This window comes from Notamacropus eugenii, chromosome 1 (genome assembly GCF_028372415.1).
Source record: "Notamacropus eugenii isolate mMacEug1 chromosome 1, mMacEug1.pri_v2, whole genome shotgun sequence".
NCBI classification, from domain to species: domain Eukaryota; kingdom Metazoa; phylum Chordata; class Mammalia; order Diprotodontia; family Macropodidae; genus Notamacropus; species Notamacropus eugenii.
Window position 1 is genome coordinate 601,623,296 of NC_092872.1, and position 14,641 is coordinate 601,637,936.

Below are 14,641 nucleotides of genomic sequence, written 5' to 3' on the forward strand. Positions count from 1 at the left end.
TTTGTTAGATTGCAAAAGTAGGCAGAAGCTCTAGGGCAGCTGTTGGAGCTGCCACCATATACCACTGGCTTAAAAGGAGTCTCTTGCATTGACCCTTTAGCACTAATCCTGAAAAGGACCTGCAGATATTCTAGTTCTATTTGCAGCCCATCTGGCTCAAGTGCAAAACTTTAAAAGGTAATTTAGTCATGGGGAGAGGAAGCATTTCTCAGGTTTGAAATGTTAGTCATAGTAAAGAAATTCAGTGAACTCTTCATAGGATCATCTATTTAGAACTGGAAAGGAAGCCATTGAGTCCAACTTTCTCATTTTGAAGCACATAATGGTTGAGTGACTTGCCCAATGTCATAGAGGTGACAAGTGTCAGAGGTGAGATTTGAACTAGAGCTTTCTGAGTCCTACTTCAGTGTTCTATCCACTACTACACAGTGTCTTTATTTCTTATACAAAATGGTTCCATGATAGGACATCATCTAGATAAAACACAATGTATTGATCAAGAATTTGTGATCATGTCTTAGAAGGTTGTGAGAGCACTGACTAAACAAGGCATTTATAATGCCCAAACTGTAACTAGGAGAAAGTCTGTTGTCCACTCTTCTAGTCTTGTTTTAAGAAAGTTAAATGCCCCTTCTTAAATCTACTTTGATTTAGATCCTCGTTCCCTATAATTTACTCAAAATATCTGAAATCAACAAGAAGAGTGAACAGTGGAAAAAGTTATTTCTTTTAGACCTCTGTAATCGATGCTAAGGTTCATCTTGATTTCTTGAGCTTTTGTTTTGAGAACAAAAGATAGACAGACCTGATGGATAAGCTGGAAGGCTTAATGAAACTGTTCTTTATATTCTCTCAAATATATTCTTATATTCATTCAAATATATACTTGACTCTCCCATTCATTTAACATAGAAATTAATCCAGGGTGGAGGACACAAGAATTGACCAGGTAACAGGTAATTGTCCTTTTGGACAATCATGATTATGGTCAAGAGGTAAATATTCTGCCTTTTCCAGGCTAAGGTTTCCAGAAAGTCTGAGTAACCAGTGGAATTCCCTTTGAGAAAAGGCAATCATTGCTATAGTAGCAGTTTCAGGCACCTCCTGGTTATCAATAGAGGGTCTACCTCTAGAAAACCACAATAGCCTGAACTGTTTTCAACGTTTCATTGTAGGAATGGGAAACCAAATATCACCACATTTAAAGCCATGTCAAACACCATACATGTGATTTGTCCCTATGTAAGAGGAATTTTTCATATGACAACAATTAATAACTCTTGAGGTTCCTTTTGAGAGTCAATCTGAATCACTTCACTTGGTTCCTGGAAATATAATTTCTCTGAGCTCCCAAATCAATCAATACTTGGGTCTTCTTTTTTTGCCCTAGGTTGGGGTTCCCAGCCAACCCAACCCAAAGAATGAATGTTGTAGGACATTGTGTCCCTACCTACTTTGTGCAGGTCCAAATTACCATTGACTCTTACTCCCCTGGCTTGGAATTCCCTACTTTATTCCCAAGTGGCTTTGTTTCCTGAACTCTTAGCAGGAAATTCCAAACTAAGTGATTGTTGTCTCCACACTGTGGCATCACAATGAAAGAGGTCCCAGTATTTCCATAGCTTTATGAATTGTTATCTTCTGCTCATTTGTGACTACATAAATTCAAGGGTTACCTTGCTTTCCAATCAATTCTCTATGTTCATGAAAGACTCCAGATATAGTGGGGAAAACACTGGATCTTTAATCAAGAAAACCTGGGTTCAAATCCCACCTCAGATGTGCTCTACAACCCTGGGAAAGTCATTCAGCCTCTTTGTGACTCAGTTTCTTTATCTGCAAAATGGATGGACTAGATGCTCTAAAGGAAAAGGGAGGCCTCTAAAGTCCAACTCTAAATCTTTGATCATGTGGAACAGACCAGAAGTTAACCTAGGTAATCTAACAAACCTAAAACATGATACCTTTGTATAGACGTACTCATCTTGATGGGATCTGGGTAGTACCAGAATTCTAGTCATCCCATTCACACCTTATGAGGATGAATAATTGTCAGTTTTAGGGATAATTTAATCAGATGAAGCTATTAGAGATTTGAGTTACACCAGTGTACTGGGCCTATAAAAGGGATCAGGCAGATTTGCTGGAGTTTATAGGAGAAAGATCTGGACAGAACTGGACACAAGTACAGTTATCTTGAGTACTTGCAAGAGACATCAATCAGGACTCTGCCCACAACAATGAAGATCTAGACACAAACCATATGCTAAGTTTAATTAGGCTGGAGTTTCAAAAACCACAGAGAGATCTTTATGAAAATCTCCTCCTCCCACAAGATTAAACCTAGTTCATTTAAAACCAAAGCGTGGAGTTCTGTGCAATGGACTGGGCCTGCTCCTTCTATCACGATGATTTCTGATTCTTCAAGAATAAAACGCCCAGGTAATTGATCCTTTAATTCCCATTTATATGATTCCTAAATAGCTCAACATACATTGCCTCCTCTCAGATCCAAATAGCTCACAGCTGCCAAGATTCATTAATGTGAGCAGTCAAATAGTCATCTCTCACTTGAGCCCTAACTTTATTGGGGGGAGGGGGTTCTACACATACATTCTTATTAAACATATTTTCACATTATTCGTGTTGCATAGAAGAACTAAAACAAATAGGAGAAATCTTGAGGAAAAAAAAAAAACAAAACATAACACAAGAGGAAATAGTCTGCTTCATTCTGCGTTCCGACTCCATAGTTCTTTCTCTGGAAGTGGATGGCATTTTGCATCAAGAGTCCTTTGGGAATGTTTCAGGTCCTTGCATTGCTGTGAAGGACTAAGTCTATCAGAAACAGTCCTCGCACATTCTACTGTGTATAATGTTCTCCTCGTTCTGCTCATTTCACTCAGAATCAGTTCACATAAGTCTTTCTGGGTTTTTCTGAAGTCCATTTCTCATAGCACAATAATATTCCATTACATTCATATACCACAACTTGTTCAATCATTCCTCAATTGATAGCCATTCCCTCAATTTCCAGTTCTTAGCCACCACAAAAAGAGGTGCTATAAATATTTTTGCACATATGAGATCTTTTCCCATTTTTATGATCTCTTTGGGATACAGCCCTAAGCCCTAACTTTAACAGATGCTGCATTGTCTTTCTATGTGGATTATACAATTAAAACATTATATTCTCCCAACACAGCGAAATCCTTCACACTACTCACACTGATCTACTAAAAATATTATGCTAACTTTTAAATTTTATTTCATATTGACCAAGGAAGCTACCATTTAAAAATGAATGGGAAGATTCAAACTGGCTCAAGTTGGGGTAAGGTTTCTGAATCCTGGAGCACTGAGATGAGTTCCCTGCAACATGAATAGGCCTCTAATTCACCCCAGCTGTCATATCTTGCAAGTCAAGCCACCAAACATTGTGAAACAATTTCTGGAAACAAGTTGTCCCTCCTGAAGGAAAGAAAAAGGAAAAGAATAGTTTCTATAATGCTGGGGGAACTCTAAAACCTAGAGAATCCCCAACATGACCCTAGAGGGTATCTTACCCTGGGGTCCATGGAGTTCTAAATCTTTTCATAACTGTATTTCAGTGTAGTTGGTTTCTTTTGTAATCCTACGTATTGTGTTTTGGAAATGAAAAGCATTCTACTGAGAAGGGTTGCACAGGTTTCCCCAGCAGTCTGATGAGGTCTATGCAGCTAGTCATGTCTATCCCTGATAGCAGCTACCATTCGTTCTCCTTAATTTTTTGGAGGAGGATATAAATCTGTGATGTCATTAATGTCGGGAATTCCCACTACCATAGGCACTGCTCTGCCTATGTCACTGAGTAGTGAAATGACTTTTCCAGGGTGGACCAACCAACACACCTTAGAAGCAGGACTTGAATCCAAGCCTTCCTGACCTAGAGGCCAGTTCTTCTTCCAGTATACCACATGCTATCTATCCTTACATAACCTTGCATCCCCTCCCCTGTCCCTTCTGAAAGTTGGAAATGTCAATTCCATTATATGTAAAATAGCTTCACCTGACACCCTCCCCATGACTCCACTGCCCCACTGTCACACACACACACACACACACACACACATACACACACACATGAACACACACACTAGCATATATATATATGTATATGTATATGTACATGTATATATGCCATACCAAAATTATTTCCCTTATATTTAGAGTCAAAAGACCTGGGTTCAAGATCTGACTCTGTTGGTTGCTTACTATTTGACCTTGAAAAGAACATTCAGGGTCTTTTAGCTTCAATTTCCTCATCTACAAAATGGGGATATACCAGTACGACCTGTCCCACAAGCTTATTGTGATGATCAAATGAATTAATGTAAATAAAAATACTTTGTAACTGTAAAAGCATACACAAATTGGGGTGATTATTAAACAACCCCCTAACTTGAATCCTTTGTAGGTGTACTTTTTTTCCACAGTGAGTTTTCTCAAAAATAGGCATTCTTGAATCACAATATGAGAAGCCCTGACCTATACATTTTGTCACAGATACATAGTGATAAAGACTAAATTTGGAAGTTTTCCTAAAAGAATAACCTCTTTCAGGGATCCAGACACCCATAACAACTGAATTAATATCCCAGTATACATCACAGTGCACACAGGAGCTTATTGCAGCTAACTCACCCAAAATTCATCAGAAGACTTTAATCTAACATGGCACAGTGGATAGAATGCCAGACCTGGAGTCAGGAAGACCTGAGTTCAAATCCAGCCTCAGACACTTACTAGCTATGTGACTATAGGCTAGTCACTTAATCGTGTTTACTCAGTTTCCTTATCTATAAAATGAGCTGGATGACAAACTGCTCCAGTATCTTTGCCAAGAAAACCCCAAATATGGTCATGAAGAAATGGACACAACTGAAAAACAATTGAATGACAGGATGAGAGATTCAACCCCCCTCTGCCAATGGAAAACCTGGAAGATGATTTGATACTATTTGCTAAGGAAGTACAGGATTTCTTTGAAGGATTGATAGTAATGAAGCTAGAAAGAAAATAATTTCTGGGATCCCCTTTCTGGACTCCATTTTTATTAGATTGAATCTCTATACTAAGATGATAAACCACTTCCTCTACTTCTCATAAAACCAAATCAAAGTGAATTTTTCTCTTTTCTCTTGCCCGAGGAACCCCATAGACATGAACAGGCAGGATACTGGCTGCTCAGAGGTTGACAACATCCCATTCTGCTAGAATCCCCTAAAGCAGACTCACAAATTACATTTAGAGATGTATAAAAAAAATATGATTTCATAGATTATGCCTTATATTTCATATTAAAAGATATGACAGAGATTATAGATGATATAGATTATGCCATCCTTCAATGGCAGGATGCTTATAGCTCAATGTGACAGGCTGTTAATTAATTACACCCTCTCCCCACTATTCACTTTCTTTAATAATGCTGCAGAAGTTTTATCTTTTAAAATAAAAACAAACAGAAGGAAAATTCTCTGAATCCATCATTCTGCTTGGCATTACAATTGTTTTCAAATGCTTCATACTGTAAACAGACCTGACAAACTTTACAAAAATCAGAATTTGTTTGGAATGTTTGAGTCATTTCTACTCCATATTTTACTTCTTTGGTGGTCAATTCAGGGATTCAGTTTCTGATAAAAAACAAACAAACAAAAAAACTACTGCAGTATGCCAAGACTGAGTGCTAACCCAAGGAAAAAATGGGAAATTTCTATGTTTTTTTAACCCGTATCAGTGATTATATTGGTGTAGTTTACTTCTCACAAAGAAATTTCTTCTATCAATGCAGATTGGCACCTGCCCTATAACTCAGTGCCTTGCCCAGAGTCACAGACCTAGTATATGCCAGAGGTGCAACTTTGGATCCAGAGCCTTTCTGTCCAGAGTACCAAAATGCTTCTCCCTTCTACCAACACAACTCACCCATAATTTACTAACTCAGAGAGTTGGCTCTAGCTCAGAAAACTTAAGTTGTCCATAGTAATACCATAAGTCAGTGCCAGGTGCAGGATTTGAATCCAGGTTTCTTTTAATTCCAAATCCAGTGTACTTTCCACAGCAATAATATGTTGTATTTGTACAGTGCTTTTCACTAGAATTTTTTTTTCATTTTAATTCATGTCCTTTAGTTTGTTCTTCATGTTTTATCACTCATTTCCCACATGCCCGTCACTGAGCCCACAATTCCTATTCCTAGGCTTGACCTGGGCATACTCATATCACATACCATGGAGGTAACCTGGATGGGTAATACAGCTTTCTTTGGTTGACTGCAATGTTTTTAAAACCAGATTAAACTCTTTCCTATGAGTTCTTTTCTACTGCTTCCAGAAGGTGAAGGTTACAATTAATTTGAAACATGAGAACTGAACTGAGAGGAGAGAAAACCTTTCTGTCCCTCACCATTACCATTACCAAAAAAAAAATGTACATGTCATATTTCTAGAAATTATAAAGGAAAACTTCCCTGATATTCTAGAACCAGAGGATAAAATAAAAATTAAAAGAATCAACTGATCATCACCCAAAAGAGATCCCTCCCAGGAAAATTATAGCCAAATTCCAGAGCTCTCAGATCAAAAAGAAAATACTTCAAGCGGCCAGAAAGAAACCATTCAAATGCTGTGGAGCCATAATCAGGATCACATAAGACTCAGCAGCTACTGTGATAAAAGAGCAGAGGGTTTAGAATTTGATATGACAGAAGGCAAAAGAGCTGGAATTAAAACCAAGAAGAGGATTAGGGTAAAGACACACAATTCTTCAAGTATATAAATTGGCATTTATGAAATTGAGGACTTTCAAGCCCTCCTGATGAAAAGACCAAAGCTGAGTAGAAAATTTGACTTTCAAGTACAAAACTCAAGAAAAGCATAAACACTTGAAACAGAAGGACACACACAGAGTTAAAATATGGGGCTGGAGTAGAATCTAGTATGTTTCAGTTGATGTAAAAAAGCCAGGGGTAGCAATCATGATGCTGGACAAAGAAAAAGCAAAAATATACTTATTTTTAAGTATATATAAGCAGGGAAAAATATATCTTGCTGAAAGGAACCAAAGACAATGAAGTAATATCAGTATTAAACATACGCAGCAAATGATAGCATTCAAATTCATAAAGGAAAGTTAAATGAGTTATAGAAGGAAATAGACAATAAAACTATACTAATTGGGCACTTCAACTTTCTCCTTTCAGAGTTAAATGAATCTAACCACAAAATATATTTTAAAAAGCAAGTTAAGAGAAGAATAAAATCTTAGAAGTTAGCTGTGATAGACCTTTGCTATTACAAATGCTAGAAAGCGTTGGAATCAATGGAGCCTGAAGCCTTCCCAATAAGCTCAGATTCCATTATCACAACTATTATTCAATATTGTACTAAAAATGCTAGTGATAGTAATAATATAAGAAAAACTGAAAGCATAAAAGTAGGCAATGAAGAAACAAAACTATCACTTTTTGCAAATGATGTGATGATATACTTACAGCAACCTAGAAAATCAACTAAAAACCTAGCCAAAACAATTAACAACTTTAGGAAACTTGCAAGATATAAAATAATCCCACACACATCATCAGCATTTCTATATATTAATAAAACCCAGCAGGGATAGAAAGAAAGAGAAATCTCATTTAAGATAACTGCAGATGGTATAAAATACTTGGGAGTCTACCTGCCAAGATACATATGTAACTTATATGAACGTAACTACACAATGCTTCATACAAATAAATATAGTTCTAAATAATTGTAGATATATTAATTGCTCATTGGTAGGCAGAGTCAACATGATAAAAGTGACAATACTAATTTACATATTCAGTGCCATACCAATCAAAATGCCAAAGAATCACTTTATAGAATAGAAAAAACAATAAAGTTCATCTGAAAGAACAAAAGGTCAAGTATATCAAGGTAATCAATAAAAAAGTATGAAGGAAGATTGCATAGCAGTTCCAAATTTCAAACTATAATACAAAGCAATAATCATCACAACATTCTAGTACTGACGAAGAAATAGAGCGGTAGATCAGTGAAATAGATTAGGTACATAATACACAGTGGCAAATGAGCAAACTAATCTAGTGATTAACCCAAAGATACAAGCTTTTGGGAAAAGAACACACCATTTGACAAAAAATTTCTTAGAAAAGTGGAAAGCAGATTGGAAGAGACTAGGCATAAACCAGCATTTCATACTCTATAGCAAGATAAGGTCACAATTTTAAAATGACTTTGACATAATGGATGTTATCATAAGTAAATATGGGAAACACAGGAACTGTTTCTGTCAGATCTATGAGGAACAGAAGAGTTTGTGACCCAACAAGACATGGACAAGATAACAAAAAGTAAAACTGATAATTTTGAAATTAAAAGATATTTTTGCACAAACAAAACTTAAAACAGCCCAAATTAGGAGGAAAACGGGAAATTGGTGGGGGGAGGGAGGTGGTGATTTATAGCAGGTTTAATTGACAATGGCCTCATTTCTCAAATACATAAAGAACTGAGCCAAAATTATTTTTTTAAAAAAGATACATTCTTCAATTGACAAATGGTCAAAGGATATAAACAGGCAGTTTTCAGTAAAAGAAATCAAAACTATCTATAGTCATATAAAAAATACACTACATCACAACTGATGAAAGAAATAAAAACTAAAATAATTCTGAGATACCACATCACACCTATCAATTGGCTAACATGACAGAAAAGAAAAGTGACAAATGCTGGAGGAGATGTGGGGGGAAAAATGGGATTATAATGAACTATTGGTGGAGTTGCGAACTAGTCCAACAATTCTGGAGAGCAATTTGGACCTATGCCCATAGGAGTATAAAATTGTACATACCTTTTGATACACAATAGCTCTGTATTCCAAATAATTTTTAAAAGAGAAATGAACTTATTTGTACAAAAATATTTATAGCAATTCTTTTTAAGGTAGCAAGAAATTGGAAATCAAAGGGATGCCTACCAATTGAGGAAAAGGTGAACAAGTTGTAGCATATGATTGTAATGGAATTCTATTGTGCTACAAAAATAATGAGTAAGATGGTTTCAGAAAAACCTACGAAGACATTTCTGAATAGATGAAAAGTCCTGTGAGCAGAACCAGGAGAACACCATATACAATAAAGCAATATAGTAAAGATGAGCAACAATGAAAGATTTAGCTACTCTGATCAAGATAATGATCCAAGACAATTCCAAAGGACCCATGACAAAAAAAAATAGTATCCACCTCTAGAGAAAGAACTGATGAAATCTGAGTGCAATTTTTTAAATTTTATTCAGAGAAGAAGTTAGCCTATATTTTCTTTTGCAGCATGGATAATTTAGAAATATGTTTTGCATGACCTCACATGTCTAATTGATATCAAATTGCTCCACTTCTTAAGGAGGTGGTCCAGTTGGAGGGAGTAAAAGAATTTGGAACTCAAAAAAAATTTTCAATGAATATTTAAAAAATTTTCATGTAAAACTGGGAATATTTAATGAAATAAATTAAAATATATTAGAAAAATAATTTCAAGATTTTTTTCAGAATGGTAAGATCAGTCCATAGCCCCACCAACAATGTTAAATCTTTAAGGAAAATCATTAGTGGAGCTGCAAATACATACAATCATTCTGGAAAGCAATTTGAAATTAAACAAAGAAAGGATTAAAATATCCATGTCCTCTGATTCAGACTTTTCTCCAGCTAAACATATACTGTACACAAGGAGTTCAATGACAAAAAAAAAGATGATGTAGATACCAAAATATTTATAGTATCTCTTATGTGGTAACAAAGAATTGGAAATAAAGTAGATTCTCATCATATGGAGATAGGCTAAATAAATTGTGGTATATGAATATAATGCAATATTACTAGATTGCAAGAAAAACTGAACAAAATGAATACCGAGCAGTATGGCAACTAGATGGCGTAGTGGATTGATCACTAGATTTGAAGTTCACAAAACCTGAGGTCAAATCCTCCATCAGACACTGAACAACTATGACCTTGGGAAAGTCATTTAACTCCTCTAAACCTCAATTTACTCATCTATAAAATGAGGCTAGTAATGAGATCTACCCCACATGATTTTTATTAAGGATCAAATGTGATTTTACATATATATATATGTGTGTGTGTGTGTGTGTGTGTGTGTGTGTGTGTGTATGTATGTATGTATACACACACACACACACACACACACACACAGCATTTGATAAGCCTTAAAGCATTCAATACATTTTAGTGTAGTTTCTCTGAGTGTTGCCCATGTAAATTTATATGTATGCCCACATGGGTTTGTCTAAATTTAGCTCAAGGAAGGTATAAATAAATATCTATGGAATCTTTCCCACAACTCTTGAATAGTGAATTAAACCATTTATCTAATCTAATAGCCAGACCAGAGCAAATTACATTTCCCACTGAGAGTGAGATATTCTATTTCAAATGAAAGAGAGGAGACAGAAAGAGAGAGACAGAGAGGGAGAGAGACAGAGACAAAAGAAACAGAGACAGACAGATAGACAGACAACAGCAAAGAGAGAGACAGAGGGAGAGAGACACAGATGACCTCTCAATCAAAGGCAAATTATCCCAAGTCTCTAGAACAGTAGTAGGAACATTACCAAAAAGTAGAACCTTATTCAAAGTCCTAGACTTGAATCCCTGGTTACATTAGCCATTATGTAATTGTCTTATGAACTAATGACAGGTGAAGTAAGCAAGACCAGGAAAACAATATACACAAATATAAAACAACATAAACGAAAAAGAACAACATAATGATGGTAAATCAATGCTTTGGAATTCTAATAATCAAGCTTGATCTAGAAGAATAAATATGAGAAGACACTTCCTTCAGTTTTATTTGCAAAAGTGAAAGATCTTTTTGATGTTCAATCATTTCAGTCATGTCCAACACTTTGTGACCCCATTTGGGGTTTTCTTGATGAGAGTGCTGGAGTGGTTTGCCATTTCCATCTCCAACTTATTTTACAGATGAGGAATTGAGGCAAACAGGGCTAAGTGACTTACCCAGGGTCACACATTTAATAAGTGTCTGAGGCCAGATTTGGGCTCAGGAAGATGATTCTTCCTGACTTCAGGTCTGTCATTCTATTTACTACACCACCTAGCTGTGCCTATGTGACCACAAACAAATCATTTATCATCATTAAGCCTCATCTGTCTTATCTGGAAAAGGACATAACAGCTATAGAACTCATCTTGCAAAACTGTGGAATGTTGGGCAAGTAACTGACCCTTAGTTTCCTCATCTATGCATAGCAAGGATGTGGCTACACTCCCCAGCTAGAGCAGAGACAGAGGGGTAAGGTTTGGTGATGCCCATATGATATAAACTTTGAAGCATGGAAGATGAGAACACTATTTCCCCTGGTACTTTTCTGAGTGAGAGGCAAAAAAGCAATAACCATTTTAATTTACCTGCTTCAGGATTGGACCAGTAAAGGATCCATTAAATCTCAACTTTTTTTCAAAGAAAATAGAAATTCAAGGACAGTTAAGGACTTCAACCCTAAATTTTCAAAGGGAGTGTGGACAAAGGGTGGGGGAGAGGATGAGAGAGAAAACAAAAAGGAAATCATCATCACTGACAGATCTTTTCCCCAGTACCTTCAGCTACCTGGTAGCCTTTTCTGCACATAAGCGAGTAGTAGACAATCATCTAACCCAAATATGCAATATGATAAATGAAGATGATAGTAAAATTTATAATCCTTACCTCATAGGGTCATTGTAGGGAAAACGTTTTGCAAAACTTGAAACCTACAGAAATACACAAAATAGGAGACATCATAATCAACACCATCATCATCATCATCATGGGAAAAAGTTGAGCCTAAAGCTGTGAGACCTTGGGTTGTAAGTTAGAGGTTAAGCTAGGACATAAAGCCCTTTGCTTCTTTCTTTCTCTTCTCTGGACTAATTGGTTGCTGAGCCAGTAATTTTGTCTCGTCACACTCCCTGAAGAGGTACTTCTACTAATTGAGGAACTTTTTAGTTCCAAGGACAATCAGTATTTCTTTAGCCCCATAAGTCCCTCAAGTCTCCAGATCTTGGGCTAGCTGACTGAGTCTGTGACCTAAGATCTCTTCTTTTACTGGAGTATCACCAGCATTATAAATAAGGGGAGGAAATTATATTTCCAAAGGAATTTTTTCTTCATCTAACTTAAAATGATTCTAAAACTGAATGTCATTTTACAGCCCATCAGTGCACGCTACTGACATACTAATTGGGCCCTCCCTCCTGAAGCTGCTGTCTCCCTCACCAGGCAAATGTCTAAAGGCAAAGCAGAAAGAAGGAGATATTTTGGATTCATTCAGTTCATTGGAACTCAGATGACACCCTCATTTAAAATCCAATGAAATCAGGTTAAAAATATTTACTGATTACAGAAACTGAATAAGATAACATAGTATGGTAGAAAGAACACTGAACCTGGAGTCAGGAGACCCAGGTTTGAATCTTAACTCTATAACTTGCATATTGTGTGACCTTAACTAGACAGACAGAGAGATGGATAAGCAGATGGACAGATGGATGGATGGATGGATGGATGGATGGATGGATGGATGGATGGATGGATGGATGGATTATAGGGCACTTATTTAGATCTCACTGTGCATTGAGCTCTGTGCTAAATGCTAAGGATATAAACACAAGCAAGCAAGAAAGTTCCTGACATCAAGAAGCTTACATATTATTGGGGAATACAACGTATAAAGAGGTGCTGGAAGCCTTTGAACAAATCACACCAGCACCCTAAACCTTGGTTTCTACCAGATGCTATGTTAAGCACTTTTGAGAGAAGTAAATAGTCGGAAAACAAGGTTTCTAGCCTCAAACAAGTTGCAATCTAGTTGAGGAAAGAATTACAAATATATGCCAAGTTACATCACAATAGAAGAAGACAAAATTAGAAATTCCCCTTGGTACACCATGACTAATTAACAAATGAGGAGGGTCAACAATAAGTGTCTGAGATTCATTGCATCTCAGAGCTAGATGGAACTTTTAGAAATCATATTGCCTATTTTCTCTAATTAGACAAATGAGAAAAGTGAAACTCAGAGAAGATGGAGTGAGCTGTGTGAGTTCACATGTCTACTGCATGCTACAAGTTTAGAAGAAAGAAATGACTGTAGAGGGGAGGTGGGGCATGGATTGGTTTAAGATGGCTTCATCTACTTGATCATGTAAGCCCCTGGGGGATAGAGACATAGTCTCCTAAAACCTGCATTAACATGGGGTTTTGCTAGGGCTCTGAATTAATCAAATGAATTCACTGGCCCACTAATGGGATATAATTAAATACATTCATAAGACCAAGATTGGAATCTGAGAATGTCAGAGCTGGAGAGGACTTTAGAGACATTCTAGTCTAACTCCACATACCTTTCCCATTTACAGATGAAGAAAGTGAGGCCCAGAGATGATGGTTTACTCAAAGTCACCTCTCTTTTTAGTAGCAGAGCAGGTGCCAGATCCTATGTCCTGAGTCTTAAACCAGGGCTCTTTCCCTTTAGGCATTCTTCTAAACCTATAATGAGTACCTCTTTGTCAGGTACGTATCTATTCATGATCTCAAACCTCCATTGATTTTCCTATCCAAGATGCAGAGAATAAAAATAAATTAAAAATGTATTCAACTCAAGAAAAGGAAATCATTGAAACAGGCAGTGACAGCTGATCTGTCATGCAACCTTTTGAAATTCTCTTTGGACTTGTCATGTGCGAACATACTGAAGGGACTCTGAAGTGGAACCAAGTGGACCAAAGAAAACCGTGTGAGGTGAGCTATGAAGCATTGCAGAAATCAATCCAACAAAGCTGGGTCAGTAACCTTGTCCACATGACTAGGGAAGAGCGTGGGCCCGTTAGCTTCACTCTGTACTGTTGCCAGCTGCTTAATCCATAAAAAATCCTCCAAGTAAATCCAAATGTTCTTTTCCCTTCCACAGAATTATTTGTTCTCCAACCTCAGTTAAACAAAGTACTGCCTACAGTTCAAGGAAGAATGTGACCTGTGTGTCAAATTAAAAGGAAGTTTTTAAATGGAACACAAAGTTGTCCATGTCATGTAAAATAATCTCATTATACAATTTATGACAAAAAGACTAAAGCTTACTTGATCCATGTATTATTTCTACTACTGGAGTCTGTGTCAACACAGTATCTCAGAAAAACAAAAATGCAGAGACAGAAGGGACCTCAGAAACCATTTAATCTAAACCATGCCTGGATCAGACTCCCTTGTTCAATATACCCCACAAGTGGCCATCCAGCATTTGTCTGAATATCTCCACTGAGGGGAATGCACGGCCTCCTAATGTAGTCCATTCTTGTTTTGGAGAGTTCTGGTTAGCAAGTTTTCATTTTCTTACCCCCCACCCCCCACTCCTTCCACTCCTCATACCTTATATCAAGCCTAAATCCGCATCTCAGCAACTTCTCCACACTGCTCCTACCTCTCCTCTCTGTAGCTGAGAGAATGACTCTAATCTCTTTCCTACAAAAGGCCTTCAAGTACTTGGAAACAACTATTGTATCTCTT

General features: G+C 36.8%; 1 long non-coding RNA gene across 4 annotated transcripts in view; it reads right to left on the reverse strand.

The window, feature by feature from the left end:
* Positions 1–14,641, reverse strand: part of LOC140520610 (uncharacterized) — a 132,738-nt gene that overhangs the window by 12,365 nt on the left and 105,732 nt on the right. For 3 of the 4 annotated variants that reach the window (XR_011972594.1, XR_011972595.1, XR_011972592.1), the window contains one exon: positions 11,807–11,850. This is a non-coding gene — a long non-coding RNA (uncharacterized lncRNA). Of the gene's footprint in view, positions 1–3,218; positions 3,472–11,806; positions 11,851–14,641 lie in introns of those variants that run through there. The other variant, XR_011972593.1, reaches the window with a different exon arrangement.